General features: G+C 42.8%; 1 protein-coding gene across 2 annotated transcripts in view; it reads right to left on the bottom strand.

Annotated features, from left to right (window-relative positions):
• DGKA (diacylglycerol kinase alpha) overlaps positions 1 to 27,611 on the bottom strand; it is a 221,157-nt gene that overhangs the window by 82,716 nt on the left and 110,830 nt on the right. For both annotated transcript variants that reach the window (XM_077297576.1, XM_077297575.1), the window contains one exon: positions 21,988 to 22,149. The gene's annotated coding sequence lies outside the window, so the exon portion shown is untranslated. The remainder of the gene's footprint in view (positions 1 to 21,987; positions 22,150 to 27,611) is intronic.

Consider the following 27,611-nt stretch of genomic DNA (forward strand, 5'->3'; position numbering starts at 1 on the left):
GTAGTTATAAGGGTTAAAAGTTGACCAGCAATTTCTCATTTTTACAACACCATTTTTTTTTAGGGACCACATCACATTTGAAGTCATTTTGAGGGGTCTATATGATAGAAAATAACCAAGTGTGACACCATTCTAAAAACTGCACCCCTCAAGGTGCTCAAAACCACATTCAAGAAGTTTATTAACCCTTTACGTGCTTCACAGGAACTGAAACAATGTGGAAGGAAAAAATGAACATTTAACTTTTTTTGCAAACATTTTAATTCAGAACCATATTTTTTTTATTTTCACAAGTGTAAAAACAGAAATTTAACCATACATTTTGTTGTGCAATTTCTCCTGAGTACGTCGATACCCCATATGTGGGGGTAAACCACTGTTTGGGCGCACCGCAGAGCTTGGAAGAGAAGGAGTGCCGTTTTACTTTTTCAATGTAGAATTGGCTGGAATTGAGATCGGACACCATGTCGCGTTTGGAGAGCCACTGATGAGCCTAAACAGTGGAAACCCCCCACAAGTGACACCATTTTGGAAACTAGACCCCATAAGGAACTTAACTAGATGTGTGGTGAGCACTTTAAACCCCCAGGTGCTTCACAGAAGTTTATAACGTAGAGCCGTGAAAATAAAAAATCACATTTTTTCTACAAAAATGATCTTTTTGCCCCAAAATTTTTATTTTCACAAGGGTAACAGGAGAAATTAGACCACAACATTTGTTGTGCAATTTCTCCTGAGTACGTCGACACCCCACATGTGGGGGTAAACCACTGTTTGGGAGCACCGCAGAGCTTGGAAGAGAAGGAGTGCCGTTTTACTTTTTCAATGTAGAATTGGCTGGAATTGAGAGCAGACACCATGTCGCGTTTGGAGAGCCCCTGATGTGCCTAAACAGTAGAAACTCCCCACAAGTGACCCCATTTTGGAAACTAGACCCCTTAAGGAACTTATCTAGATGTGTGGTGAGCACTTTAAACCCCCAAGTGCTTCACAGAAATTTATAACGTAGAGCCGTGAAAATAAAAAATCCTTTTTTTCCCTCAAAAATTATTTTTTAGCCTGCAATTTTTTATTTTCTCAAGGGTAACAGGAGACATTGGACCCCAAAATCTGTTGATCAGTTTGTCCTAAGTACGCTGATACCCCATATGTTGGGGGGGGCACTGTTTAGGTACCCATCAGGGCTCGGAAGGGAAGGAGCGCCGCTTGGAATGCAGACTTTGATGGGATGGTCTGCGGGTGTCATGTTGCATTTGCAGAGCTCCTGATGTACCTAAACAGTAGAAACACCCCAAAAGTGACCCCATTTTGGAAACTAGACCCCCCAAAGAGCTTATCTAGATATGTGGTGAGCACTATGAACCCCCAACTGCTTCACAAAAGTTTATAATGTAGAGCCATGAAAATAAAAAAAATCATATTTTTTCCACAAAAATGATCTTTTCACCACCAAATTTTTTCTTTCACAAGCGTAACAGGAGAAATTGGACCCCAAAATTTATTGTGCAATTTATGCTGAGTAGGCTGATACCCCATATGTGGGGGATAAACCACTGTTTGGGCGCATGGCAGAGCTCGGAAGGGAAGGAGCGCAGTTTTGGAATGCAAATTTTGATAGAATGGTCTGCGGGCGTTATGTTACATTTGCAGAGCCCCTGATGTACCTAAACAGTAGAAACCCCCCACAAGTGACCCCATTTTTGAAACTAGACCCCCCAAGGAACTTATCTAGATGTGTTGTGAGAACTTTGAATGCCCAAGTGCTTCACAGAAGGATATAATGCAGAGTCGTGAAAATAAAAAATAATTTTTTTTCCACAAAAAAGATATTTAGCCCCCAAGTTTTTATTTTCACAAGGGTAACAGGAGAAATTGGCCCCCAAAAGTTGTTGTCCAATTTATCCTGAGTATGCTGATGCCCCATATGTGGGGGTAAACCACTGTTTGGGCGCACGGCAGAGCTCAGAAGGGAGGGAGCACCATTTGACTTTTTGAGCGCAAAATTGGCTGTGGCGTTTAGAGACCCCTGATGTACCTAAACAGTGGAAACCCCCAAATTCTAACTCCAACCCTAACCCCAACACACCCCTAACCCTAATCCCAACCCGATCCATAATCCTAATCACAACCCTAACCCCCAAAACACCCCTAACCCTAATCCCAAAGCTAACCATAACCCTAATCAAAACCCTAAACCCAACACACCCCTAATCCTAATCTCCACCCTAACTTCAAAACCTAACCCTAATCCCAATACACCCCTATCCCTAATCCCAACCCTAGGCTTAACCCTAATCCCAAACCTAACCCTAATCCCAAATGTAACCCTAATGCCAACCCTAATCCAAACCCTAATCCCAACTCTAACCCTAACTTTAGCCCCAACCCTAGCCCTAACCCTAACTTTAGCCCAAACCCTAACTTTAGCCCTAAACCTAGCCCCAACCCTAACCCTAGCCTAACCCTAGCTCTAACCCTAATCCTAGCTCTAACCCTAACCCTAACCCAAGCTCTATCCCTAACCCTAAGGCTATGTGCACACGTTGCGGATTTTGTTGCGGATCCGCAGCGTTTCCGCAGCTGCAGGTCCGCAGCAGTTTCCCATGAGTTTACAGTACAATGTAAACCTATGGGAAACATAAAACGCTGTGCCCATGCTGCGGAAAAAAACACGCGGAAACGCAGCGGTTTACATTCCGCAGCATGTCAATTCTTTCTGCGGATTCCACAGCGGTTTTACACCTGCTCCATAATAGAAAACTGCAGGTGTAAAACCGCAGGGGAATCCGCACAAAAACCGCGGTACATCAGCGATAAATCCGCAGGAAAAACGCAGCGTTTTGGCCCTGCGGATTTATCAAATCCGCTGCGGAAAAATCCGCAGAGAACCATTCTACGTGTGCACATATCCTAACCCTACCCCTAACCCTACCCCTAACCCTACCCCTAACCCTAATTGGAAAATAGAAATTCATACATTTTTTAAATTTTATTATTTTTTCCTTACTAAGGGGGTGATAAAGGGGAGGGGTTATTTACTATTTTTTTTATTTTGATCACTGTGATAGGATCTCACAGTGACCAAAATAAAACAAGTGGAAGAATCTTCCTCTGCCGGCCGGCAGATCATGGCGGGCGCAATGCGCATGCGCCCGCCATTTTCTTACCGGAGCAAGAAGCCGGCGGCCAGCAGAAGAAGCAGGAGGACCCAGGGACACCGGTAAGTATAACAGGGTCCCCGAATCCCCCTATTTCTCTGTCCTCTGATGTGCGATCACATCAGAGGACAGAGAATGACATCGCTTTTTTTTTTTTTTTTTGCGGTCGCCGGTAAACAGTTAATTACCGGCGATCGCAAAACAGGGGTCGGTAAAAACCTCCGGAAGCCAAGACTCCAAAGATCTTCCGGGTGCCGGGCGGCGGGCGCACTGCGAAGATGGCGGCACCCATCGGGTGCCGCGAGGAGCACTGGGGGAGATAGGTGAGAATTGGGGGGCTATTGGGGGCGATCAAGGACCCCATTTCTCTGTCCTCCGATGTGCGATCACAGAAATTAAATGGCAAATCGCGTTTTTTGTTGTTGCGACTGCCGGTAAACGGTTAATTACCGGCGATCGCAACTCCGGGGTAGAAAAACCCCGAATCATGTTCTCTGGGGTCTCGGCTACCTTCGGCAACCGAGACCCCAGAGAAAATCCGACTCTGGGGGGCGCTATTCACTTTTTCCACAGCGTCGTTAATTAACGGCGCTGTGGTTTAAGTACCCTTAGCGGCCGCCGTTAAAAGGCGTATCAGCGGTCGTTAAGGGGTTAATGCACAATGAACCAATCACCTAATACATGATGCAAATGCAATTAGTAGGAAAACCATTTAACAGGAGACCCACATGACTGAGGACACACCTGCATAGTAATAAGTGTTATGATCTGGTGACCTTGGAGCCGCATGAGAGACTTTCTCAGGAGTAGGTGGTACCTGTACTGACCGCAAACCCTAATCTAACACCGCAACTAGAAGTAGCCGTGGGATGTACCTAACACGTCCTAGACATCTCGACACAGCCGGAGGACTAAATACCCCTATAGATGGAAATGGGAATTCTATCTTGCCTCAGAGCAGAACCCTAAATATTGACTGTGAGTATAAGAGGAAAGACACAGGCAGGCAGAAAAACAGGATTTAGCAAAAGAGGCACTTCTAGCTAAATAGAAAAGGATAGGACAGAATTCTAAGCGGTCAGTATTAAAATCCTAAAAACATCCACAGCAGATAATACAAATATTCCACATCTAACTAAAGACATAGAAAGTATATCTGCATCTCCTGAGAGTCCAGCATGACTGAAAAATCCAAACAAAGTCTAAGCTGGACAAAAACACATTAAATTGCACTGAATTGCAAAGCACACTGCATGTGTGCACAGAGACAAAAAAACAGACACTTATCTTAGCTGAATTTGCAGCAGGGCATGAGGAGCCAGAGAGAGATGCAATGCCTCCAAGTACAATGGACAACTGGCACAGACTCATGGATCCTGCACACCTAAATACCTAATAGAGCTGGAATCAGCAGAAACACCTGCCCGGATTACAACCCCAAGACAACTGCACTACAACCAACAACCACCGGAGGGAGCCCAAGAGCAGAATTCACAACAAATAAGGAATTTAGATCATGCATGCAACATAGGGTAGGAGTAGGACAGTATACCATGTCAGAGGGGGGCATATCAAGAGAAGCCTTTTGGATACTTAATTTATGTAGTTTTCATTGTTACAATTGGTTTTGTATACTACCTGTCATTCAAAATACGACTTTGAACTACTGGTAGCCTATAAGACCCTTGCTCTGGAAATATCTGAGAGGCTGAGTGATATGGCAATGAGGCAGGATATTGTTAAGCATCTGACTGCCATGGCAAACCAACGGCACCCCGCAATCTCGCTGCAGGGGTGCTAATGAGTTGGTGGAGGGAAAGCTTTCCTATTGTCAAGGTCCTTGTGCGGTCAGTAGTGACAGCGGCATGTAAAGAATTTAAGCAACCAGGATCACACATAGCTGTGATCCTGGTTGTTGCAGTGGGATTATAAAACAGCCGTCTCGTCCTGTTACTGTCATGGGGACAGCTCCTATGAGCCCTCTATCCCCGTGCCATGCATATATGGCATTGTACATTGAACAGCCTGCAATGACCCCACTGCCACCTCAACGCCACCAGAGCTGCTGCAACCCCCCAACCTACTGTCTCCTTCCCCATCATACTGTAGAAAGTAAGCCCCTAAGAGCAGGGTCCTCTTCCCTCTCTACCAGTCTATCACTATTAGTTTGCTTACTGTCAATTAGATCTGTACTTTGGATGTAATCCCTTCTCATATACACCACAATGGCATCAACAGTGTTATATAAATAAATAATAATAACATTCCTCCATGCATGCCAGGGAGCTCAAAGGTGTGTGTTAAAGAAAGGAAAAAGAAAGAAAAAAACTACACCTTGTGAATAAACTGACAGATAGGTCTAACATATTGGGGTGTGCCTCTGCACAGTCTGCTGTTGACCATTCAGGACTGCGAGCATCAAACTGTGCAGGGGACACATCACTGCAGCAGAATAAGGGTATGTGCACACGTATTCTTGGCCACTGCGGATTTGATAAATTTGCAGGGCAAAAACGCTGTGTTTTTCCTGCAGGTTTATTGCGGATTTACCGTGGATTAACAGCGCGTTTTCACTTCGGTTTTACAACTGCGGTTTTCCATAGGGGCAGCTGTAAAACCCGCTGTGGAATCCGCAGAAAGAAGTGACGCGTGTTTTTTTCCGCAGCATGTGCACTGCGTTTTCGGATTCCCATAGGTTTACATTGAACTGTAAACTCATGGGAAACTGCTGCGGACCCGCAGCTGAAGAAACGCTGCGGATCCGCAGCAAAATCCGCATCGTGTGCACATACCCTAAAGGGTAACACTCAGTTGTCCATTTATTGTTACATTTCAAGAAGAATAACAAAAGTTTCAACACAACAAAGAATTATGAGATAAGATGCCCCAAAAATGTTCAATAGGAATTGCAATTGTTTCTTAAAACAGACAGTTCTGGAGTGCTTGCAGGTTTTCTTTCAAAACTACCCTATTGATTTAATTCCCATAAAAAGGGAATTGTCAATGTTTGATTATTTACTAACAAATTCAATAATTTGTATGTGTATATAAAGCCATATCGCAGTCTTCATGTACAATATAAGGAGAATATTAATATTTTAGAGATAGTGCTTTTGGGCAACTTAGAAACAATAGACGTACAATTAAAAGCAAGGTTTCATACTTATGTAATGCTTATGTAATGCCAAGATCATTAAGTGGTATGTACAGGTGGGAGAGGGAGCTGTAAAACAACGGAAATCTGTTATGGAAAGATACGCAATGGAAAAAAGTGTCCCTAAGCAGAAATATCACTGTAAGCAAATGCAGCGGTGGAGTCTGTGGTTGAGAAATGTATTGACTTCCAGATATACTGAACAGATTGCTGGTAGCAAAACAGTAATTCATTTCACTCATCTTTTGTAGAGTTGTAAATCACTCGTCTATTCTGCTTCATGACTTACATTTGTAAGCAATATAAATGCTCACAGTAATATCTGTGTAATTACTTTCCACATTTAGACACTTCACAGGAGTGTCAGCACTAAAAGAAATATACAGAGGGGCAGCCTTACACTATGTTCCAAATTATTATGCAAATTACATTTTTATCAGATTTTCCTAAATGGTCGGTGCAAATGACAGTCAGTTTAATAAAAGTCATTACCCGTTAGATTATACATCGATTTTATTGAAGAAACCTCCCAATGTTAACAGTATAATCTCCAAAATGAATAAAAACTTAAAATGCACTGTTCCAAATTATTAGGCACAGTAGAATTTCAATACATTTGATATGTTTTAAAGAACTGAAAATGCTCATTTGTGGAATTTTCAGCATTAGGAGGTCACATTCACTGAACAAAAAAGCTACTTAATGCCAAAACATCCCAACAGGCCAAGTTACATGTTAACAAGTTACATGTTAACATAGGAGCCTTCTTTGATGTCACCTTCACAATTCTTGCATCCATTGAACTTGTGAGTTTTTGGAGAGTTTCTGCTTGTATTTCTTTGCATGAAGTTGGAATAGCCTCCCAGAGCTGCTGTTTGGATGTGAACTGCCTCCCACCCTCATAGATCTTTTGCTTGATGATCCTCTAAAGGTTCTCTATAGGGTTGAGGTCAGGGGAAGATGGTGGCCACACCATGAGTTTATCTCCTTTTATGCCCATAGAAGCCAATGACTTAGAGGTATTCTTTGCAGCATGAGATGGGGCATTGTCAGCATGAAGATGATTTTGTTCCTGAAGGCACGTTTCTGCTTTTTATACCATGGAAGAAAGTTGTTAGTCAGAAACTCTATATACTTTGAAGAGGTCATTTTCACACCTTCAGGAACCTTAAAGGGCCCTACCAGCTGTTTCTCCATGATTCCGGCCCAAAACATGACTCCTCCACCACCTTGCTGTTGTTGCAGCCTTGTTGGGACATGGTGGCCATCCACCAACCATCCACTACTCCATCCATCTGGACCATCCAGGGTTGCTCAACACTTATCAGTAAACAAGACTGTTTGGAAATTAGTCTTCATGTATGTGTGGGCCCAATACAACCATTTCTGCTTGTGAACACTGTTTAAGGGTGGCCGAATAGTAGGTTTATGCACCACAGCAAGCCTTTGAAGGAGCCTACACCTTGAGGTTCGAGGGACTCCAGAGGCACCAGCAGCTTCAAATATCTGTTTGCTGCTTTGTAATGGCTTTTTAGCAGCTGCTCTCTTAATCCGATGAACTTGCCTGGCAGAAATCTTCCTTATTATGCCTTTATCAGCACAAACACATTTGTGCTCAGATACAGCCACAAATCTCTTAACAGTGCGATGATCACGCTTATGTTCTTGGAAAATTTCTAATGTTTTCATCCCTTCACCAAGGCATTGCACTATTTGATGCTTTTCAGCAGCAGAGAGATCCTTTTTCTTTCCCCTGTTACTTGAAAACTGTGACCTGCTTAATAATGTGGAACATCATTTTTAAGTAGTTTTCCTTTAATTAAAATCACCTGGAAAACCAATTATCATATGTGTTTAAGATTGATTTCAGTGATCCATTGAGCCCTGAGACACAATACCATCCACGAGTTTATTTGAAAAACAAAACAATTAAATCTTTATGACACTTAAATCCAATTTGCATAATAATTTGGAACACAGTGTATAGTTAGCAATAAAAGAAATAGAAAATCTAAAGATGAAATAGAATGTTTTATCTATTATGGCAGTCTGGTTAGTAGCGACAATTTGCTTATAGTATAAAGCAAATCCAAGCACCTACTACTGTGGTACCTATGTTCATTTCTGTAGAAATCTGTTGCTCGTCTTTGAACCTGCATACATATTAGAATAAAGTTGGCCGAACCCGCTATATTTCGCAGGACTGGACTACCATCTAATATCCTTGAGTGCCTCCTATTACCCCCAGATGGATGGGCAGTATAAATTCTAATGCCCAATCTTTTTGCTCCTCAACATGAGTATTGTGTTGTGATACAATAAAAACAGTTTCCCATAACGACTCTGTGGATCTGTTAGGAATACCTGCTGTGGACGCAATCATCCTCCTCCAGTTTCCACATTTCCCTGCCGGTCTGTCCATGCTGAGGGTAACGCTCTTGCGCACTTGGATGATGCAACTACACATGGTGGTTTCTCGTGTGTGGAGGTACTAAGTGATGTGGGAATACGGGACGCCGTGCTTACCACTTGTTTCGCGGCCCAGGAGACATGGGATGATGTGTCTCCCGGATGCCAGGCAACGCAGGATGTTGCCTTGTCTGGTGTAAGCCAATGGTGGGAATGTGTGCACCCTCCTGTTTAAGTGAGCAGTGAGTGGCTCCCTGGACATGACTGGGAGGAATGCATCACCTGATTTATTATCTTTAGCATTGGGCTGGCTACTTTTAACCTGCCTTATAGACTCCAGTGCTGTTTATTAAGTTTCCTTGTATAGTGGTATGGTGAGTGCTTTCTGGTGAAAGTCCAGGTTTCTTCTCAGCAGTTGCTTGTGGTCTTTTCAGGTTCTTCTTCCTTAGCTATTGTCTTTGGGTGCCCTTTTTGTTTTTGTTTTGGTTTAATGTTGTTAACTTAGGATTTACTCTGATATCCTGACTCTAGCATTGTCCGCATCATCAGACACCAGCTACCCTGCGACAGCAGTCTGGGAAGGGCACTGGAAAGCCCCTTTCTTATTGGGAGTGGGTGAAGCATAATCAGTCCCTTAATAATAATAAAAATAATAATAATAATAATTTTATTTATATAGCGCCAACATATTCCTCAGCACTTTACAATTAAGCGGGGACATGTACAGACAATAAATTCAATACAAGTTAAGACAATTTAAACAGTGACATTAGGAGTGAGGTCCCTGCTCGCAAGCTTACAGTCTACAAGGAAATGGAGGGACACAATAGGTAAAAAGTGCTTGTTATTTCAGGTCTGGCAATTATAATAAATAGGGATTTTCATATAAAGCTGCATGATCCAGTTATCAGCCTGTGTGTTCAAGTGCAATAGTCAAGTATCAAGTGCAGTTATCATGTGCATGGAGGGTGTGGAGACAGATGAATAGTAGGGTGCAGATTCAGAATAATATTTGGAAGGAGGGAACAGGGCAAAGTTAGTTTACTGAGTAGTTGATGTGGTAGGCTTGTTTGAAGAGATGGGTTTTTAAAGCTCACTTGAATAGGTCAGGGCTAGGTATCAGTCTGATCGTTTGGGGAAGTGCACTCCAGAGAGCTGGCGCAGCACGAGAGAAGTCTTGGAGGCGGAGGTGCGAGGTTCGGATTACGGGGGATGTTAGTCTTAGGTCATTTGCAGAACGGAGGGCAAGTGTAGGGCGATAGACAGAGATGAGAGAGGAGATATAAGGCGGTGCAGAACTGTGGAGAGCTTTGTTCGTGAGAGAGATGAGTTTATACTGGACCCTGTAGCGAAAGGGTAGCCAGTGTAATGACTGGCACAAGATGGAGGCATCGGTGAAATGGCTGGACAGAAATATGACCCTGGCTGCCGCATTCAAGATGGATTGGAGAGGAGAAAGTTGGTAAGAGGGAGACCGATCAGAAGAGAGTTGCAGTAGTCCAGACGGGAATGCATAAGAGCGACATTAGTAGTCTTAGCAGTTTCAAAGGTGAGAATAGGTCGGATTCTGGAGATGTTTTTAAGATGCAGGTGACAAGAGCGAGTGAGTGAACGGATATAGGGAGTAAAGGAAAGATCGGTGTTAAATATTACCCCAAGACAGCGGGCATGCTGCTTGGGAGTTATGGTTCAACCCTCCAGGGTAATTTCGATGTTGGGTAGAGTGAGGTTAGTAGAAGGGAGAAACACAAGAAGTTCCATTTTGGAGAGATTTAGTTTCAGATAGAGGGAGGACATGATGTTAGAGACAGCAGACAGACAAACCTTGGTATTTTGAATTAGGGTAGGGGTGATGTCAGGGGAAGAAGTGTATAATTGGATGTCGTCAGCACATTGATGATACTGGAACCCAAATCTGCTGATTGTTTGTCCAATAGGGGCAGTGTATAGAGAGAAGAGGAGGGGGCCTAGGACTGAGCCCTGCGGAACCCCGATAGTAAGGGGACGAGGAGAGGAAGAGGAGCCGGCAAAAGATACAGTGAAGGAGGGGTCAGAGAGGTAGGAGAACCAGGAGAGGGCTGTGTCCTTGAGGCCTATAGAGCGGAGCATAGAGAGGAGGAGCTGATGATCCACAGTGTCGAATGCTGCGGAGAGATCCAAGCAGCGAGCAATGACCTTTGGATTTAGATGTTATTAGATCATTAGAGACTTTAATGAGGGCAGTTTCAGTGGAGTGTAAAGAGCGAAAACCAGATTGTAAGGGGTCGAGAAGAGAGTTATCCGAGAGATAGCGGATTAGACGGTAGTGGACCAAGCGTTCCAGGAGTTTAGAGATGAAGGAAAGGTTAGAGACAGGTCTGTAGTTAGCAGTGCAGTTCTGGTCCAGGGATGGCTTTTTAAGTAAAGGGGTTATGATTGCATGTTTAAATGAGGAGGGTAAGATACCTGAAGAAAGAGAGAGGTTAAATATTTTAGTCAGGTGAGTGGTGACCACTGGTGAGAGAGACTGCAGGAGATGTGAAGGAATGGGGTCACTGTTGCAGGTTGTAGGCCGAGCAGAAGCGAAGAGCTTGGAAACTTCTTCTTCTGAAACAGGCTCAAAGATGTCTAGTGAGCTTGAGGAGCGGCAGGGAAGGGGATCCAGGCACTGAGGAGATTGGGCTGAGATATCCTGATGGATGTGGTTGATTTTTTCTAGGAAATAAGTGGCCAGATCCTCACCGCTGAGGTTGGTGATGGGGGCCTGTACTTTAGGTTTCAGGAGGGAGTTTAAGGTTTCAAAAAGTCGTTTTGGGTTGTTGGATAGTGAGGTGATGAGTGTGGTGAAGTAGGATTGTTTGGCCAGATGAAGGGTTATAGGTTTTGAGCATGAACTTATAGTGGATGAAGTCTTCTGCTAAGAGAGATTTTCTCCACTGCCGCTCCGCACACCTTGAGCAACGCTGAAGAAGGCGTGTTTGCACAGTGTGCCAGGGCTGCCGTTGTCTGTGTCGGGTCTTTCTGCGTGTAGAAAGTGCTGCTTCATCTAGGGCATTCTTCAGTGTATTATTGAAGTGTGACAATGCTAAGTCTGGACAGGACAGGGAGGAGATGGGGGCTAAAGATGTGTGGAGATTGTCCATAAGCTGCTGGATATTAATGGTTCGTGTATTCCGATAAGTGTGGTAAGTGGGGGGGTCCCAGGTGAGGAGACAATTCTTGACAGAGAAGGAAAGAAGGTGGTGGTCCGAGAGTGGGAGAGGAGAGTTAGTAATGTCATGCAGCGAGCCGGGATGGGAGAAAACCAGGTCCAGAGTATTCCCGTCCTCATGCGTAGGAGAATTTGTAAACTGTGAGAGGCCGAATGAAGAAGTTAGAGAAAGAAGATGAGAGGCAGATTGGGAGAGGGGATCATTGATGGGGATGTTAAAGTCTCCCATGATGATGGCGGGGATGTCACACAATAGGAAGTGAGTAAGCCAGGTGGCAAAGTGGTCTAGAAACTGGCGGGAGGAGCCTGGAGGGCGATAAACAACCGCCACTCGCAAGTAGAAGGGCTTAAAGACTCTGACGGCATGGACTTCGAAGGAAGGAAATGTAAGTGAGGGAACCGGGGGGATGACCTGGAAAGCACATTGTGATGAAAGGACCAAACCAACACCTCTACCCTGTCTGTTCTTAGCTCTGACGGTATGTGAAAATTTCAGCCCACCAAACGAGAGAGCAGCAGCGGCGGTGGTGTCTGAATGCTGGATCCATGTTTCTGTAATAGCCAGAACGTTAAGGGAATTAGAGAGGAAGAAATCGTGAATGTAAGTTAGTTTGTTACACACAGACCATGCATTCCAGAGAGCACAGTGGAAAGCGATAGGAGAAGGCATGCACTGAATGTTAATAAGATTAGCAGGGTTTCTATATGTAGCTTGAGGAGAGTAATGTATGCTTGTGGAGGGAGGCCCAGGGTTTGGGGAGATGTCGCCTGCAACTAGTAAAAGGAGAAAAAACAGAAAGATCAGGTGGTGGGATGATTTGTATGAGCATTTTGAGTGCTGCATGGAGGTATTGGATGGTTTGGAGTGGGTAAGAAATGTCAGTAGAGCCTCAGAGTTATACATGGGAGAGGGGAGAAGGGAGGGGTGGATATGGAGAGAGTGCACAGAATGTGTTGAAGGGCGGGCGAGTTATGAGAAAGCAGAAGTAAAAACAAATAAGAAGCAGATTGATATGATGAATGCATAATGTAGAATGACTGACCAAGAAGCATCCCTTAGGACTTGTCTAGCAGTGGTGGATTGCGCTAAGTGCATCTGTGACTGCGCATTTGCTGGTCCGGTGCGAATTGTTACTAAGTGGATTAACAGGATCCAAGCAATATCCATTGAGCAGTTTAGATGAAGCCAGTAATGTGAAACAAAAAAAAAATGTATGTGCGACCTAAAATTTAATTGGGATAACGATGTCCCGTATCAACCTAATTAAGTTTCAAATGCATAGCAAGACAGGCTTGTTGAAAGTATTACCTAGAACCCATGGATAAGAGAAACTGCAGGTCCGTTTGTGTGAGCAATGAGGAAATGTGGATGCATCCGCATAGTAACATGTACAGCGGCCTTTCCCCTGCCCACCTCCTGCCTCCAGACTCTGAATGACAGGTCCCTCATGTTTCACGAACATTACATAGCTTCCGACATATTGCATTATATAAAACCACAAGGATGCGTTTACACAGTATTTCCACTGGACGTTCTACAATTGAAATGCTGCAGAGAGACATGCAGTGAAATATACATTTAAGACTGCATTCACACATCCATGTGTCACTGCCTCAGGCATATATGAGGCTATCCAGCTCACATCAGGAGATCTGTAAACAATTCGTGAATCTCAGTCCAAATACACAATGATGTGTGAATCTGGCTTAGGCCCCTGTTATGATCTGGTGGCCTAAGAGCAGCATGAGACGCACTCTGGAGAAGGTGGCACCTGTACTGACCGCAGACCCTGAACTTAACACCGCAACTAGAAGTAGCCATGGAATGTACCTATCACTCCCTAGACATCTCGACACAGCCGGAGGACTAATTACCCCTAGAGATAGAAAAGGGAAAACTATCTTGCCTCAGAGAAAATTCCCAAAGGATAGCCAGCCCCCCACAAATATTGACTGTGAGAGGAGAGGGAAAAAACATACACAGACTGAAATCAGAATTTAGCAAAGGAGGCCACTTCTAGCGAAATAAAAAGGATAGGACAGAGTACTATGCGGTCAGTATTAAAACACTAGAAAATATCCACCACAGAAAATACAAAATCTCCACAGCTAACTAAAGATATGGAGGGTATATCTGCATCTCCAGAGATACCAGCTTGGCTAAACAAATCCTTATTCAGACCAAGCTGGACAAGACAAAAACATGGAAAAGAACTGAACAATAAGGCCACAGCATGTGGACAGCAAAAATCAAGGCCAGAACTTATCTTTGATGAAAGGAACAGCAAAGCAGGAGAGAGCAGGCAAGGATGTGAATCCTCCAGGAACAATGGACAACTGGCACTGACTAAAGGGTCAAGCAAGGCTAAATAGCCCAGTCAGGATTGCAAAAACTTGACACACCTGATGAATGCTGCGATCCAGAGACAGCAGCACTACCACTTATAACCACCGGAGGGAGCCCAAGAGCAGAATTCACAACAGGCCCCTTCACACATCAGATTTTTGCCATTAGTCACAATCCGTTGGCTCGACAGATCAACGGATCCATCGCAGATTGTGAAAAACTGATGCGACAAATTTGTTTTTTCGACGGATCCGACTAGCAGATCTGGCTAATTGGATCAAAATAAATTGGAGCATGCTCAGTTAAAAAAAACAGAATCCGTGGCCGGATTCCGACATTTGACGGATCCCGCGCCCACAGGCTTCCACTCGAGCAAACGACGGACGGCGATGGATCCGTCGCTGTCCGATTTTTTGATGTACACAAAAAATGTTACTTTGTCCGTTGTCTCCGGCCGCTGGACAAACAATTTTCAACGGATCCGGCAAATGACGGATGAAACCTGAGGCCATCTGTCGCAATCCGTAACTAATACAAGTCTATGAGAAAAAAACAGATCCGGCGGCATCAGTTGCCAGATTCATTTTTTTCAAAATTCAACGGATTGCGACTGATAGCAAAAAACTGATTGTGAAAGGGGCCTTAAGCAGCATATTTCACGCTTTGCATTGCAGAGTGCAAAATGAGCCCCGATATCAACTGCAATAATAGCCCATGGACAAAAAAGTAGTGTTGGTTTTTGGCGTTTTTATAAATACTTCAAAGGTGATACTGTAAGGGGGAGGTTGGGATGAAGAAGACATTGTGGCAACAATGGGGTTGTTAGGATGTCCTGTGAAGTTTTATACAGTGCCTTGCGAAAGTATTCGGTTACCAGGAACAGTTCAAGCTTTTCCCACATATCATGCTTCAAACATGAAGATACCAAATGTACATTTTGGGTGAAGAATCAACAACAAGTGGAACACAATTGTGAAGTTGAATGAAATTTATTGGTTATTTAAAATTTTTGTGGAAATTCAAAAACTGAAAAGTGGGGCATGCAATATTATTCGGCCCCTTTACTTTCAGTGCAGCAAACTCACTCCAGAAGTTCATTGTGGATCTCTGAATGATCCAATGTTGTCCTAAATGCCTAATGATGATAAATATAATCCACCTGTGTGTAATCAAGTCTCCGTATAAATTCACCTGCTCTGTGATAGTCTCAGGGTTCTGTTTGAAGCACAGAGAGCATCATGGAGACGAAGGAACACAACAGGCAGGTCCGTGATACTGCTGTGGAGAAGTTTAAAGCCGGATTTGGATACAAAATAATTTCCAAAACTTTAAACATCCCAAGGAGCACTGTGCAAGTGATCATATTGAAATGGAAGGAGTATCATACCACAGCAAATCTACTAAGACCGGCCATCCCTCTAAAGTTTCATCTCAAACAACGAGAAGACTGATCAGAGATGCAGTCAAGAGACCCATGATCACTCTGGATGAACTGCAGAGATCTACAGCTGAGGTGGGACAGTCTGTCCATAGGACAAGAATCAGTCGTACACTGCACAAATCTGGCCTTCATGGAAGAGTGGCAAGAAGAAAGACATTTCTCAAAGATATCCATAAAAAGTGTAATTTAAAGTTTGCAACAAGCCACCTGGGAGACACACCAAACATGTGGAAGAAGGTGCTCTGGTCAGATCAAACCAAAATCGAACTTTTTGGCAACAATGCCAAACGATATGTTTGGCGTAAAGGCAACACAGTTCATCACCCTGAACACACCATCCCCATTGTCAAACATGGTGGCGGCAGCATCATTGTTTGGGCCTGCTTTTCTTCAGCAGGGACAGAGAAGATGGTTAAAATTGATGGGAAGATGGATTGAGCCAAATAAAGGACCATTCTTGAAGAAAACCTGTTGGAGTCTGCAAAAGACCTGAGAATGGAACAGAGATTTGTCTTCCAACAAGACAATGAACCCAAACATAAAGCAAAATCTACACTGGAATGGTTCACAAATAAACGTATCCAGGTGTTAGAATGGCCAAGTCAAAGTCCAGACCTCAATCCAATCGAGAATCTGTGGAAAGAGCTCAAAACTGCTGTTCACAAAAGATCTCTATCAAACATCACTGAGCTCGAGCTATTTGCCAAGGAAGAATGGGCAAGAATTTCAGTCTCTCGATGTACAAAACTGATAGAGACATACCCCAAGGGACTTGCAGCTGTAATCGCAACAAAAGGTGGCGCAACAAAGTATTAAGTTAAAGGGGCCGAATAATATTGCACGCCTCAGTTTTTGAATTTCCACAAAAATTTAAAATAACCAATAAATTTCGTACAACCTCACAATTGTGTTCCACTTGTTGTTGATTCTTCACCAAAAATTTACATTTGGTATCTTTATGTTTGAAGCATGATATGTGGGAAAAGGTTGAAAAGTTCCAGGGAGCCGAATACTTTCGCAAGGCACTGTATATTAATGTTATTTGTATGATAAAAACTAATGTTATATTTTATCCCTATGGCTGGTGTTGTGTGTTCAGATCTCCTGCAGGCTATGCCTAAGGCCGTTCATGGGAATACAAGAGGTTTGTCCACTAGGGGAACCATACAATAGTTAGAGATACAGTTTGCACTACACTAGGGATTAGATAGTTAACAGAGTTGGGATTAGCCCACAGTTTGGGAGGGGTTAGATGAGGTTTTATAGAAAATGTTTCTGGGTTACAGTCAGTCTAGTCAGCGTCCAAGATTCAGTCAATTGCAAGTTCTGGATGGAGTAAAGAGCAAGGCTAAACATAGCAGAGTTAGCAGGTTCCAGTGCACTGAAGGTGCATCAGAGAAGAATGAGTTCAGTCCAGAAGAGATAGAGTCATGCCTCTGTCTCCCTGATGAAGATGTCAGCCAGGTCTCAGATGGAGTGAAGATGGTGGGTCTCATGACAGGGATAAGAGTCCCAAAATGACAACTACGCTACGAAGAGTCTGAAAAAAGGAGATCAGGCCCATCATGGGAGTGGTCAGCGCCTGCTGGGGCAAAAATTGTGTGCCTGGCCTACCAAATAAAAGCCTCCAAGAGAGGTGTTCAGGTTCCAGGATCCATCCCAGAAAAGGCGAGCGGCAGAGAAGAAGATGTTGTGAACCAGGAAGAAAGACGCCTCTCCAGGTAAGAGAAAACGAGATCAAAGAGCACATCTAGAAGCGGAGTCGAGAGGAGTGACAGCGAAGCCGGAAGAACAGAGCCTATCAAGAGAGAAGCGCACTGGAAGTGACTTGCCAGCGCCATTTTGCTTCCAGCATTACATGAAAGAAAACATTTTTCTTGCTGTGCTGAGGATGAGCCATAACTTTTGCCATATATATATACAGTATATATATTTTTTTTATATAGACATTAGCTATTTTGTGGATTTCTTGTTGTTTTTAAGTTTTTTTTTAAATTTTTTTTAAATTTTTCGATGTGTTATGATGTTATACGATTAATTTCCTTCTACCTTATGCAGCTGTCTGCTGTGTTCATGAGCTCCTGACTATTTCCTTGATTGGACCACCTATAGCAGAATGTGCTGAGACTACTTAGAAGGTACTATCATTCCCTCATACTTACCATCATTAAGACCTAGAGTCGAAACATGTTAGTCATAAACTCTGTACTGTGTGTATTTTGCTGTTATTTGCGGTTTTATTTTGGTGGATCATCTTTTTCTAATGTCATGTTTGTATATGGCTGGATAAAAGCTATATTTTAGTACAAAAAGTTTCTTCCACTGGATCTCACTGGACTACACCTGCTTTGATTGTTTTGCTCTGGCTGCTCAGCCCTGTCCGTGCTTGATCTGGATGATGGCATACCAACATTACGGGTGAGCTGAAAACTTTTTTTTTTATTTTTTCTTGAATCACAAAGGATAGTGACAAGCACGAGACAGACAAGGTAAATACACAAAACTTAGCTCCAGACATCGCTGCCAAGCTCCACACCACAGAGGATACGGAAACAGGACCCTGAAATCTACAGAAGACGTAGATTCAGTGCTGACACCAGGAAGCTGCAATTCCACGGCTGGTCTACCTGGAAAACGCTATCACCAATTGTCAGCTGATGCGTCAGGTGACTATTTAAAGGATGGTGGGAGTGGTCACCACCCACATCAGCTGACCAGCAATGCAGCAGCTGCCATCAAGGAAACAGTCATTAAGCATTGCAGGCTTGAAAAGATAAATGCTAAATTTTAATTGTAGCGGAATCAGAGCTGCCACGAATCCAAACCTGAATTGAGACAGTACCCCCCTTTCAACGAGGGGCCTCTGGACCCTCAACCCTGAATCTTGCCAGAAATAACGTACGGTGAGGACGCCTCAACCCACTAGGATTCATCTCTGCAGTCACCTGATCCTCAGGTTTAAGGCAAACACAGCGAAATGGTGACGGAAATAACATAGGTGACGGAAATAACGTAGGCTCCGGAGGCGCCACAAATTTCCAGAGTGGCGACCTGTGGAATACGTTCTGTACCTACATTTCTAAGTGTAACTCCAACTGGAAGGTCCTAGGGCTGAGAACGGCCGACACCCGATATGGCCTGATCACCCTAGAACTCCAGGTCCCAGATGCGTACTTTCACTTGACGTTTTTAGTGCACACCCACACGTACTCATTCACATACACAGGTCTGGACCTGAAGTTTTATTTCCACGCGTGCTTTTGCCAACAGCTGGTACTCTCCTTGAGGAACTGACAACAGAAGCATCCCCCACGTGTCACCAAACACATTCCCTCACTAAATTTAGAGGGAACCTCTGCCCTCCCCTGATCCCTCCTCCTGGAGGACCCTGAGACTCAGGGTTTACTTGTGTTGAGGGTAGAATCCAGCCCCTATTCCCTTATAGCACCTTAGCTGCCTCAACCGGAGAAGAAAGGATAGATTTAAGGACGGCAGAGACCATGGCACCCAGGCAACAGTCCTTACAAGACTGGTCCCAACTCACTACTTCCCTGGATCGCCAATCTATGACCGGATTGTGTCTCTTCAGCCAGGGAAGGCCTAAGACGATGGGAGTTGGCATACCCTCCAAGACGTAGCACGACAGGGACTCTTCATTAAGAGTCCCTATATACAGGTTAATATTATCTACGACTTGGGTCACACTTCCCTGGCTGAGAGGAACAGTGTCAATTGTCCGAACGGTAATGGGTCTCACGAGGGTCCTACCGATCAGTCCGTGGGTCTGAACAAAGCAAGACCAGATTGACTCCAGCTCCACTATCCACAAGAACCGGTACCAACTCAGTCTCCCCACCAACCACCACTTCAGCCGTAATTGTAAACTGAGACGTAAAGGTGGAGGAAATATACACACCCTGGTCACCTCCCTCCACACGACCAGGGGAACGCGGCTTTTGTGATGGAGTACAAACTTTGGCGCGAGCTGGGCAGACATTGATGAAATGATCAGTCATACCACAGAAAAAACACGCTCATGTCCCACGGCGAACCAAAGGCAACCTAGTTTGAGAGGAGGCTCCTCCCACCTGCATGGGTTCATCCATCTCCACCAGTGTACACTCCTCCCTAGAAAGAACAACAGGGGAAGATTTGGTGTATGTCTCTCCCTGAGGTGTTTATCCACCCGGATAGCAAAGGCCATGGCAGCCTCCAACGACCCAGAAGTAGCATACTGAAACAGAGTATCCTGAAGTCTAGCTGACCCTGACAAAAATGGCTCCTAAGAGCAGGGTCATTCCACTGAGTGTCAGTTGCCCATCTACAAAATTCTGAGCAGTACTACTCAGCCGGCTGGCCCCCTTTGCTTGATCTTACGGAGTCGTGACTCAGTCATGGAGACACGATCAGGATCCCCATTCACCAGCGCCAATGCTGCAAAAAACTTGTCTACCGAACGCAAAGATGGTGAATCAGTCGGCAGGGAGAAGGCCCAGGATTGGAGATCACCCTTGAGAAAGGAGACTATAATCCCAGCACGCTGTTTCTCGCTCCCTGAGGAACAAGGGTGAAGCCTGAATTATAACTTACAGTCTTCCTTGAAGCCCAAAAAAGTATCTCTCACTCCAGAAAACCTGTCAGGGAGAGATATTTTGGGTTCCTGTTGAGCCTGGACATGAGCTGAGACCAAGAACCCCGACACCTGCTGAAACTGCTGCACCACCTGAGTCCGCAACTCGGTGACCTCATCCGTGAGGGGTTGGATCAGGCGAGCAAAAACCTCATCTTGAGCCATGGGTTCCCCGGAAAATAGTACTGATTGGTAATAGGGGTCGGTCCAGTGGACGGCACAACACACACACACAATGGGATGGTAAAGGGGAGAGAAAGGCCCTAACAAAAGGGAACAAATGTTAATAGCGCTTCCCCAAAAAAATGTCCTCCTAAATTTACCCCTTGGAAGAAGCAACAAGTGAAACGCTCGTCAAGGGTATTTCCTTCAGGGTCCACACAAGTTTATATAGTCTTTGCTTATATGTGCCTTGATTGTATTTCTCACTTGTATGTGTAAGCTCAACTTTAGGGATTCATCTGATAATAGTGTTATGTATGATCTGTTCAGTATTTTTGTCCGGGTTTGGACTACTACTTTAATTTAGGACCATGTTAACCGTTATGTAGTTGCATAGTTGTTGTGCGCCACTATTGTTTATGGGCTGTGTCCTGAGCTATATTTAGAATTGTGTGCACCCACTAATGGGGTAATACCTTTCAGTAAGACGATGTCCACTGTTAGGCTACGTTCACATTTGTGTTGTGCGCCGCAGCGTCGGCGACACAACGCACACAAAAACGCAACAAAACGCACGCTAAAACGCTGCGTTTTGCGACGCATGCGTCCTTTTTTGCCAAAAGTTGGACGCAAAAAAAATGCAACTTGCTGCGTTTTCTGCGCCCAACGCTTGCGGCCAAAAAAACGCATGCGTCGCAAAACGCATGTCCATGCGCCCCCATGTTAAATATAGGGGCGCATGGCGCATGCGGCGACGCTGCGGCGCCCGACGCTGTGGCGCCGAACGCTAATGTGAACGTAGACTTATATTGTTACACATACTTGGTTTGCACAATTCCTGATCATCTGCAACACTGCACTTTATAGCTACATATTGCGCTAATTAAAATTTTTTTTTTAGATGTACGGTATATGCTGTCATATTATTCATCTATAACATTCATAGATATAATGGTACTTATGCAGTAGGTGGGCCGAACAAGGTATGTATTCATATTACATCATATTATTTAGGATGAATATTTGCAATTGATTATAGGGTATCCTTTGTGGCCCCTGCTTCTGTATGATGTAAGCTGTTTTTTATATTGTGTTTTTATTTGCATAGTTTTATCAGAATCATATAACACATAATGATTAAATGTTTTATATTGGTGTTGTTACTCTTGCCTGGTTTTTGTAGGTTGCATAGTTTATTTAGGAGAGCCATTTATATATTGGGTCATTTATAGGTAAGTATGCAGAATTTGTACAATCAATGTGCATAAACACTTTAAAAATATCTGTCATCCATTGTATATAAATACACATCTTACAGTTTATAACCAATAAAGCCCTTTTAAAGAGTCAATTAACAATTTCATCATACAGTGTTACGATTTCTGGTAATCATGTTACTCTCATTAAGCAATTCCTCATTTTCATATGAACATTCATTCATTCATTCATTCATTCATTCATTAAAGCATTTTCTTGTTCAGCATACGTTTACATACTTTGTTAATAGCGCTTCCCCCAAACAATGTTCTCCTAAATGGCAATTACAGAGAGAAGAACAATCTGTAATGAAGGTAAGATTCTGTTGTGCCTCTTCTGGCCCCAGGGTATACAGTGAGGTGATTCTTGACTTTGTGAAGACTTCAATTGTTTTCTTAAATCTGCAAGTACAAGATAAATCTGTTTTATAAAATACAGTATATATTGATTATAAAGGTATAAAAAATAACCAACTGTTATGTTTAGAATCACCCACAAATTTTACGGTTTCCAATAAAAACACATTCATATATTTAAAAAAAATGATGGGGAATCATGAAAACGACAAGACTAAAGTTGAACAAACTTTTCTTTCATCAAAGAATGCTCTCTTTGCAGCAATTTGGTGAGGCAATTTGGAGAAATTTCTTCCCATGCTTCCAGAAGTCCCTCTCACAAGTTGGTTTGGCTTGATGGGCACTTTTTGCGTACCATATGGTCAATGCTGTGCATTATGTTCATTTTTTTGTGACGTTTTAGAGCAGTGTTTCTCAACTCCAGTCCTCAAGACCCACCAACAGGTCATGTTTTCAGGATTTCCAAAGTATTGCATAAGTGATGGAATTAATACTTGAGCAGGTGATGAAATTATCACCTGTGCAATACAAAGGATATCCTGAAAACCTGACCTGTTGGTGGGTCTTGAGGACTGGAGTTGAGAAACACTGGTTTAGAGGTACTTTTTCAGGCAGAATCTGAGTGATAAAAATGTCATGTGCACATACCCATATTTTGGTTGCTTTCAAATGTGTTTCTTTGCTCTGTGTTTCCACGAGTTCCTTTGTGGCTTTGCTGCCTTCAGTCTGAATCTCCAATGTGCACATTCCAATAAGAACAGAGTAAGCCATTGTATGAACAGGTGTGTCCAAGCATTTGAAAAGTACTTTGTATAATTTGTTTGTGTGTGTCTACAATTTTATATACATTTCCAGTAAATTCAATATGAAACTTTTCACATTTTAAAACTATCTTGAAAAAAACCCACATTAGATTTTAGTCTTACTACACTAAGGAAAGGTTTGTTCTTAGAAAGGTTTGTTCTTAGAGCCATTCATGCTTTTGTTTCATATGTGTGACTCAATTATAAAGATTCATCTAGTTATATAGCACAAAGTAAAAGCAGAGCATGTATTCATATAACAACTATTAATACATCTGTGTGACTGTTGTTTTTTTTTTCAGTTTTGTGAGACAAGTAACTTGTCCAGGCAAGAGAATCCTTACCTCATTCCGAATAGCTTTGTCACATAAAATGAGGAAGCCGATTAGGGATTAATGGAGAATACAGAGAGAATGATACACACAGCATGGAGAGGTCGGAGAACATGATGCAGATAGAACGATCTGTTCTTTTCTATTTTCTTTTATAATAATTAACATAAAGGATAAAGTCTTGTTTGGACCGGGTCCTTTGAAGCGTAACATCTTGAGTTAATAAATCCTCAATACAGAGCCCACAATAATCATCATTCAGTTCATTTGAATTTTTATAATATTGTCAGGGTTAACAAAGTTATAAAAATGGAGGGTAAGTGGTTATATCACACTCAGCGTGCAATATGAAACCTAAAAGTAGATGGGAGATGACGTCAATCCATAAAAGTATTACAATCCTGTAAATTCCTTTGTATTCTTAATCTGAAGTCATTTCTAAATTCTGCCATTCTGACACTTCACCTTTCCAGAGTATTCTGGGCTATATCTAAAATCTAAAAAAAAAAAAATGCTGGTCTCTTTAACAACTCGAAAAAAATTGCTGTACTTTGCATCATAAAAATGATACTGTATGATTGAACACAATACTGAGCAGAGGACTAATGTCATGGATGCACAGATAAAAGATTATAACGATGTAATGGGAAGTGTTTTATCACAATGTACAGCAGAACGTTTCTCGTGCTGGTTTGTGTTCACTTCCAAAACCACTAACGATAGTGGGTTTCTCAAAGCTAACAATAATGTCTTTTTCTCTACTACAACTCAGAAAATGCTGCTCAGTATCTTGCTCTAGAAAACTATACGGCTGTGTTCACAGGCGCAGAATCTGACAAGAACTTTGTCGATCATACAGCACCGAAACCTGCATTACAGTAGATTCAAAAATCTGCATGCATGTAAAAGGAAAAGGTCTGAGCCCCAGCCCCTAGTCTTGGGGGTAGGCTGGAAAGACAATTGGGTTGGAGGAAGGTGTGGTCATTATTAGGGGAGCGGTAGGTCAGAAGTGGGGGTTTATAATTTGCAAGCAATAGAGGTTGAGGTTGGCATTATCCTGTTCTCAGGGTCATCCTCAGTCCCACCCGCCCTTCCTATTTTGTAAGGTATTAGTAGATTTGGTGTTACCTAGGGACTTTTCTTGGGACACGATGGCTAATGGCAGTTGTGGGGTCCTTGAAGTTGGCTATAAATTGGTACGGGGTATTCAGTTGGACATGGATTCCTCAACTGGCAAAAGTTTGTGCGTTGGTATGGTGATTTTTGGGGTGACTTGGAATGTCGGGTCCCTGGAAGTTTTGATATTTGAAAAGAGCCCTTTGGGTTATGATGCTCCCAAGCTAGGAGTAATTATGGTTCATCATTATGACCTACCCCTTCCGACAAGCCTACAACCTGCAGTAACCACTGATCGACCAAAGTGCTGCACGACCAGTTCTACCCTCACCTAATGTATCCTCACCCATCCCTTGTAGATTGTGAGCCCTCGCGGGCAGGGTCCTATCTCCTCCTCTACCAGTCGTGACTTGTATTGCTAAATTGTATTAATAAATAATATTCAGATTGTTTTTTGGTAATCACCAGATTTTGTTAGCTTCAAGGACCTTAACAATCTTGTTTATTAAACGTTAAAAGTTTTATTATTTTACAATAAAGGCTGCTGTGGCCAAACTATCCAAAACTTATGTGCTACGTTTTATTGGTTGTTTTGGGGGTGGAATGGTATATTGAGGAGCAGGTGACGTAGGCATCGAACCAGAATAAATCATCAATGCCTGAGTCATGTGGTTTTCACAACTCTTCTTGCAACAGAAAATATACACACCAGTCCCTGCAGATTTTGCTGTCGATTCAGCCCAAAATTGCCCTTATGTATTGAAAAAAATTAGGTCTTGAAAATCTGAATTTTTTTCATCTGCACATGGAGCATGCGGCACATTTGAGAATCTATGACATGGTCATATCTCTGTGTCAACTTTTACTGCTAGATGCAGATGCAGTTTTGAAAAAAAACATACACATGTTATTTAAAGAGGATCTGTGTTGCACCATCTTCAAAGTCTTCTCTTGAGGTGTGCGCTTTTCCCCATCCTTTGATTAGTATTTCACATACAATGCTCAAAAATCAACAAATGTGAGTATCTCTGCAAAGGATTGACACAGCGCAAAACAGAAAAAAAAGCAACAGAATCAGAGAAGATTGTGATTTTTACAAAGTATTTTTTGAGTAAGTGACATGCTCTCTCTGAATTGCGAAGTCTGAGCCACAAATGTGGATGATAATAGCACATGTACTGAATATAAAAGAATGGACACAGTTATCCATTTGAATAAAAAAGGCACATGCATGGAGAAAAGGATGTGTGAATGTAGCCTAAGGCACAAAAAATTGTGTCTGCACATTCCAGATCAACATTGCTAATACAATACTTCTTTAAAATGTGTTTGAAATGTAATAGTCTACATACAGTAGGGAAAATAAGTATTTGATACACTGACAATTTTGCAAGTTTTCCTACCTACAAAGAATGGAGAGGTCTGTAATTTTTACCATAAGTAAATTTCAACTGTGAGAGAATCTTAAAAACAAAACTGAAAATCACATTGTATGATTTTTACAAAAATGTATGAAGGGGGAAGGTACCTCTGTTTTAAAATTTCTTCAAGGCTTTATTTCACATTCAAAAAAGAGAAAATCTCGATGTTAGCAGGAAACACACTAACGCGTTTCTGGCACTAGTATGCTCTTAGTCATCGAGTACAGGTACTCTCTGACTAAGGGCACACTAGTGACAGGAAGGTCCTTCATACATTATTGTGGATTTCTCTGTGGGTCAACAGCTTTGGACACCGCACGCTGCAAGATTAATCAGGCATGCAACAACACAGTATGGCAAGATCACTCCTTTTTTTTTCATTTGATGTATGATTTTTACATAACTATTTTGCATTTTATGGCATGAAATTAGTATTTGTTTGATACAATAGAAAAACAGAACTTAAATACTTGGTACAGAAACCTTTATTTGCAATTCCAGAGGTCAGACGTTTCCTGTAGTTCTTGGCCAAAGTTGCACACACTGCAGCAGGGATTTTGGCCCACTCCTACACACAGATCTTCTTTAGATCTTTCAGGTTTCGAGGCTGTCTCTGGGCAACATTGAGTTTCAGCTCCCTCCAAAGATTTTCTTTTGGGTTCAGGTCTGGAGACTGGCTAGCCCACTACAGGACCCTGAAATGCTTCTCACGGATATACTCTTTAGTTGCCCTGGCTGAGTGTTTTGGGTCATGCTGGAAGACTCAGCCACAACCCAATTTCAATGCTCTGAGGGAAAGAGGTTTTTGGCCAAAATCTCACAATACGTTACCCCATCCATCCTCCCTTCAATACAGAGAAGTCGTTCTGTCCCCTTTGCAGAAAAGCATCCCCAAAGTATAATGCTTCCCCCACCATACTTCATAACTTGGATGGTGTTCTTTGGGTTGTACTCATCCTTTTCTTCCTCCAAACATGGTGAGTGGAGAGAATACCAAAAAGTTCTATTTTGGTCTCACCTGACCACATGATTTCCTCCCATGCCTCCTCTGGATCATCCAGATGGTCATTGACAAACTTCAAACAAATCTGGACATGTGCTGGCGTGATGGTAATGTTTGAGACTGTGGTCCCAGCTCTCTTTGGGCCATTGACAAGGTCCTCCCATGTAGTTCTGGGCTGATTCCTGACCTTTCCCAGAATCATCCTTAGCCCACGAGGTGAGATCTTGTATGAAGCCGCAGACCGAGGAGGATTGGCAGGTATCTTGTGTTTCTTCCATTTTCTAATAATTGTACCAACAGTTGTTGCCTTCTCACCAAGCTGCTTGTCTATTGTCCTGTAGCCCATCCCAGCCTTGTGCAGATCTACAATTTTATCCCTGGTGTCATTGGCCATGGTGGAAAGGTTGGAGTGTTACTGATACAGGTAATGAGTTGAAACAGGTGCAATTAAAACAGGTAATGAGTGCAGAGTAGGAGGGCTTCTTAAAGAAAACTAACAGGTCAGTGAGAGCCAGAATTCTTGCTGGTTGGTAGGTGATTAAATGCTTATTTCTTGCAATAAAATGCAAATTAATTATATAAAAATCATACAATGTGTTTTTTTATATTTTTTTATTTTTAGATTCTGTCTCTCCCAGTTGAAGTGTGCCTACAACAAAAATTACAGACCTCTCCAATTTTTTTAGGTGGGAAAACAAATTTGTCAGTTTTCGGCAAATACTTATTTTCTGCACTGTATATGGAGTATACATTAGGAGATTTTCCCAGTATATGCAGGCAGCAGACATACACACCAATTGGGAAGGAAACTGAGCCTTTGTAAGCCTTATAT

Source organism: Ranitomeya variabilis, chromosome 3, assembly GCF_051348905.1.
Source record: "Ranitomeya variabilis isolate aRanVar5 chromosome 3, aRanVar5.hap1, whole genome shotgun sequence".
NCBI classification, from domain to species: Eukaryota; Metazoa; Chordata; class Amphibia; order Anura; family Dendrobatidae; genus Ranitomeya; species Ranitomeya variabilis.